The sequence below is a fragment of the Phyllobates terribilis genome, unplaced genomic scaffold (assembly GCF_046119375.1).
Source record: "Phyllobates terribilis strain yellow unplaced genomic scaffold, ASM4611937v1 Scaffold_345__1_contigs__length_2012815, whole genome shotgun sequence".
Lineage (NCBI taxonomy): Eukaryota > Metazoa > Chordata > Amphibia > Anura > Dendrobatidae > Phyllobates > Phyllobates terribilis.
In genome coordinates, this window is record NW_027363105.1 from 474583 (window position 1) to 480488 (window position 5906).

Sequence of the window (5906 nt, forward strand, 5' to 3'; positions counted from 1 at the left end):
TCTTGACAATACCCCATAGATTCTTTATGGGGTTAAGGTCAGGTGAGTTTGCTGCCAATCAAGCACAGTGATACTGTTGTTTTAAACCAGGTATTAGTACTTTTGTCAGTGTGGACAGGGGCCAAGTCCTGCTGGAGAATGAAATTTCCATCTCCAAAAAGCTTGGCGTAGCTAAGGTTTTGGTTCAGGGGGCCGAAACTTCTGAGTGGGCCTCTAACCAGGTAACCCTGATTCCAACTATAGCGGCGCACCCAGATAGTTGATGTAGGAAAACCTCAGCAGATGACCACGCTGTTACTAAAAATAATCTCTATACAAAGACCAGCACTGATATTACCGCCATATGGTGACATATATTGATAGATGCCAGTCCTGCAAAACATATAAGAGATCACAGCTCAGTTATATATAGTACCTTACAGCTGACGTTCTTTCTGATTAAATTGTTCACTTTTCCCGTCTTTTCCATCTGGCCCAGACCGACACGACAACTTCTCCAGCCAGGACTCAGAGTCTCAGGTATGCAGAGATCACAACAAAGACACATTTGACTCCTTACATTTCAGGCACTGACCACATCTATCCCCAACCTGCACAAACTTCTCATCCTGCTGATACCCCAATACTGAGCCTCTGCTGCAAAATGTGTCCCTATTACTGCACCTACTGTGTGCCCTCTAGATGGTAAAACAAACCTCTAAAATAAAGTAATGCCGTGTGCAAGTGTCCTAGAAAACAGTGCCCACATTGTGCCCCCTAGAAAGTAATAGTGCCCCTTCGACAGTCACGATAACCTGAGTTCCCCTATAACAATAAGTGCCCACCTAAGATTTAATAATGTCCTGAGTCTCCCCCCATGTAGAGCTCCGCTCTAACCAGTATGATGTTCTCCTATTCACGATATAATTCCCCCTCACTGTATAGTACCCCCACAAAGTATACTGACCCCTTAGTAGCCCCCAAGCTGATGGCTCCAACACTGTATGATGGCCTCCACACTATACAAAGACCCCACATTATCTCCCACACTGTATGATGGCCCCCACGCTGTTCAAAGAACCCACATTATCTCCCACACTGTATAAATAGCCTACATATAGTATAATGCACCAGATAGTCCTCAATATAGTATAATGCACTCCCCATAGTCCTTCGTATAGTATAATGCGCCCCTATAGGCAGAGTCTGTAGTAAAATGCTCCCCCCATTGACAGAGTCTGTAGTATAAAGCTCCCCCCCATAGGCAGAGTCTGTAGTATAATGCTCCCCCCCTCCTCATAGGCAGAGTCTGTGGTATAATGCCCCCCCATAGGCAGAGTCTGCAGTATAATGCCCCCCCCATAGGCAGAGTCTGTAGTATAATGCTCCCCCCTCCTCATAGGCAGAGTCTGTAGTATAATGCCCCCCCCTCCTCATAGGGAGAATCTGTAGTATAATTCCCCCCCCCATCTCATAGGCAGAGTCTGTAGTGTAATGTGCCCCCCCTCCTCATAGGCAGAGTCTGTGGTATAATGCCCCCCCCATCTCATAGGCAGCGTCTGTAGTATAATGCCCCACCTATAGGCAGAGTCTGTAGTAAAATGCACCCCCCATAGGCAGAGTCTGTAGTATAATGCTCCCCCTCTTATAGGCAGAGTCTGTAGTGCAATGTCCCCCCCATAGGCAGAGTCTGTAGTATAATGCTCCCCCCCTCCTTATAGGCAGAGTCTGTAGTATAATGCCCCCCCATAGGCAGAGTCTGCAGTATAATGCCCCCCCATAGGCAGAGTCTGTAGTATAATGCTCCCCCCTCCTCATAGTCAGAGTCTGTAGTATAATCCCCCCCCCTCCTCATAGGCAGAATCTTTAGTATAATGCCACCCCATCTCATAGGCAGAGTCTGTAGTATAATGTGCCCCCCCTCCTCATAGGCAGAGTCTGTGATATAATGCCCCCCCCATCTCATAGGCAGCGTCTGTAGTATAATGCCCCACCTATAGGCAGAGTCTGTAGTAAAATGCACCCCCCATAGGCAGAGTCTGTAGTATAATGCTCCCCCTCTTATAGGCAGAGTCTGTAGTACAATGTCCCCCCATAGGCAGAGTCTGTAGTCTACTGCTCTCCCCTGCTCATAAACAGAGTCTGTAGTATAATGCCCCCCATAGGCAGAGTCTGTAGTAGAATGCCCCCCCATAGACAGAGGCTTTAGTATAATGCTCCCCCCCCTCCCCATAGACAGTCTGTAGTATAATGCCCCCCCTCCCCATAGGCAGAGTCTTTAGTATAATGACCCCCCTCTCTGTGGGCAGAGTCTTTAGGATAATGCTCCCCCATAGGCAGAGTCTGTAGTATAATGCACCTCCCCCTTCCCATAGGCAGAGTCTGTAATATAATGCCGCCCCCCACCCGGCAAAAAATAAATAAACAGTACTCATCTCTCCTCCTGGTTCCCTCGCTGCTCAGAGCACCCAGCACGCACACATCTTCAGCACAGCGGGCTGGGCGCCAAGTGATGATGTCAGAGACGTCAGTCACAGAAGGGACTAATGGGAGAGAGATCCGCGCTCCCTCTCTCATCAGTAAACTTGCGGCGGTGGCGGGCAGTGGGGCCCGATGCTGGCACCAGGGGCATGCTAGATACAGTTACACTGGCGTAGCCCTGGATGGGCCCCCTAAGAGCGAGGGGCCCGGGGCCACCGCCCCCTTTGCCCCCCTGGTAGCTTGATACTGTGGCAGAGGGAAGCATGAAGTGCTCTAAAATTTCCTGGTAGACGGCTGCGCTGACTTTGGTGTTGAAAAAACACAGTGGACCTACACCAGCAGATGACACGGCTCCCCAAACCATCAATGATTGTGGAAACTTCACACTAGACCTCAAGCAGCTTGGATTGTGGCCTCTCCACTCTTCTTCCAGACTCTGGGACCTTGATTTCAAATGAAAATTGGAACTCTGGACATCTGTCAAGTCAGCAGTCTTCACCATGATTGTCATGATTGTGGAGCCTACTAAAACAGACTAAGGGACCTTTTTAAATGCTTAGGAAGTCTTTGCAGGTGTTTTTTGTTAATTTACTGAGTTAATGACTTTTGTGTTTTCATTGGCTATAAGCCATAATCATCAACATTAACAGAAATAAACACTTGAAATAGATCACTGTGTTTGTAATGACTCTATATAATATATGAGGTTCACTTTTTGCATTGAAGAACTGAAATAAATTAACTTTTTGATGATATTCTAATTTTGTGAGATGCACCTATATGTTATGGCCTTGTAAATTAGAGTGTCTATCTTCATGGGGTGCACTTAAATAGTGCTGGGCAGCCCGTGTTCTTGCCTCAGCAGCGAATTTAGCTATCCAGGGAATCTAGTCACTTTATGTGTATATCAGTTCTGACATTATGTTGCTTGCATTTGAATCCTGTCTCTTTTTTATTGTTTGATAACTGCACTGTCTGCTAGTGATTTAATGTATTTGCTCTAGTTTCAATTTGCAATGCATTATGGGAAAGTTCCAAGAGCATTGTGAGACAGTTCTTGTTGCATTGTGGTCCTGTTCTTGTCACAGTTTGGGCAGCGACCATTATTTCCTCGTCTCTTCTGATCGAGAAGTTCCCTTATCACTCATCTTGTAAAGTGGCACAGAGCGGTAGTCGTGACTGAACGTCGGTCTGATTTCGCTCTGGCACTTTACAGACAATGGGTGTCCCAGTCCCAGTGTGCTCTAGGGTGTGGGGTGCAGCACACTCTCTTGTAGGCCGCAGGCCTCCACTGCCTTCAGGCTTCTGTCCTCAGAAGCCGCCGCACACAATTTAGGGAACACGAAGTTCTTTGTAACAGTCAAACATATACTTGACAGTTCAAGTTCATCAGGTGGGTACAGATGGGATAAGGCACAGCAATTCACATTATCCTCCTTCTTAGCATAACTCCTCTTCAGCCCTGTTGCTAGCTCATCCTGTATTTCTCGTCCACCTCTGCAGTGCACCCGGGACTGGCCTTCAACTTCCATCTATGCAGGTCCCTGTCCATCTTCCTTTGTACTTCAGAGCACACAAAGTGTCCGGCAGCTCCTATGCCAGACCTTAGGCTCTGGACGTGACTGGAGCGACTGCTCTGGATCCCAGTAATGCCTCCCACTGCCTGGAACATTGAGTACTATATACAGTGGGTACGGAAAGCATTCAGACCCCTTTACATCTTTCACTCTTTGTTTCATTGCAGCCATTTGGTAAATTCTAAAAAGTTCTTTTTTTTTCTCATTAAAGTACACTGTGCACCCCATCTTGACTGAAAAAAAAACAGAAATGTAGAAATTTTTGCAAATTTATTAAAAAAGGAAAACTGAAATATCACATGGTCATAAGTATTCAGACCCTTTGCTCATATTTAAGTCACATGCTGTCCATTTCTTGTGATCCTCCTTGAGATGGTTCTACTCTTTCATTGGAGTCCAGCTGTGTTTAATTAAACTGATAGGACTTGATTTGGAAAGGCACATGACGCGCCCCTGGGCCTGAGTCGCGCAGCGTTGCGCACGCGGGAGCCTACCCGGAGCCGGATCAGATGGGGGTAGTAGTCTCGTGGCGGTGACCCGGTCCGTGCCCAGGGAGTCAGACTAAGTGGCAGTCTATTAGCAGTAGATGGTGGATGACTACGCCACCCGTTGAATGCAGCTATGGAGCTGCCGCTGCAGGGCAGACCGCTGAGGCCGGTGGAAGGATGGTGCAGCGTGGATGGTATAACCCCCAACGGGAGGGGTATGGCCTCAGGGCAGCCGACGTGGATGATGGGGGTAGCAGGAACCACTCAGAGACGATGCGGTGTAGTTCAGGGTCTTTACTGGTGACAAAGATAGACCCTCCCGGAGTACTTGCTAGCGATCGGGGCCTGGTCAGTCCTTGAGCAGATGGGATCTCCCCTGGCCAGGCGGAGTTGTAGGCCTTCCCAACTAACTGTACTCTTCTGGCTACCTTGCTAGAGGCGGGTAAAAGTAGCCCACGTCCCTGAGTGTACCGTGTGGTGCTCACCCGTATGGCCGGTGACTCGGGGCCTTCTAATGGCTTCCGCTCCACGATGGCGGTGCTGGTCCCATGCGTGTGACTGTGCCTTCGGGTTTCTTGGCCAGAGGACCTGAAATCCCCTGCCTGACGGATTCTGCTGCTGGGTAGGAGTTAGTCCCCACAGCCTCGGACTCCGGGTCCGGTAAGAAATCTTCTCAGTCAGGGCGAGCTCTGCAGCTGCCAGCCCCTGACTCCTTGTAACACTGCTCCACAGAGCTCCTGATGTTCTGTTCCTATATTTGCTTCTTTTCTCTGTCTCTACTCCTGGCATGGCCCAGGAGCTGGGCCCAGCCGGAGCCACAGCTCCCTGTCAGCCCTCCTGGCTGAACTCTCCCTCTCAACTCCCTAACCCTGACTCAGCCCCAGGTTTAAACAGGGGAAGTCCTTCCCCTCCCAGGACTGGGCAGGAGGTGTGGCATGCATAGGATTCCTGACCAAGAGACCTCCCACCTGCTCTCAGACATAACATTGCTGTTACTGTGGAAACCAGACCCCTGGGGTGCCACACACACACCTGTCTATATAAGACCTCACAGCTCACAGTGCATGTCAGACCAAATGAGAATCATGAGCTCAAAGGAACTGCCTGTTACGATGTTAGTAGATACCCTGAAGTCCAATGGCGTGGGCCAAAAGCAGAGACTGAGACAAGAGTAGTGTGAAAGTCTATTTTAAACTCAAGTGCAAAAGATCACAGCAAACAGTTTATGAAGGTAAGTTCATTCCAAACAATACTTCTTAGAACCTAATCTGTAAGGCACGGCCTTCATTACTATTAGGGTATGTAAACGTTAACGATAGTCCAAGTTTACTTAGGTACAGTAATATGCAAACAGAAATAAGGATAGTAAGCAGACGTAGGT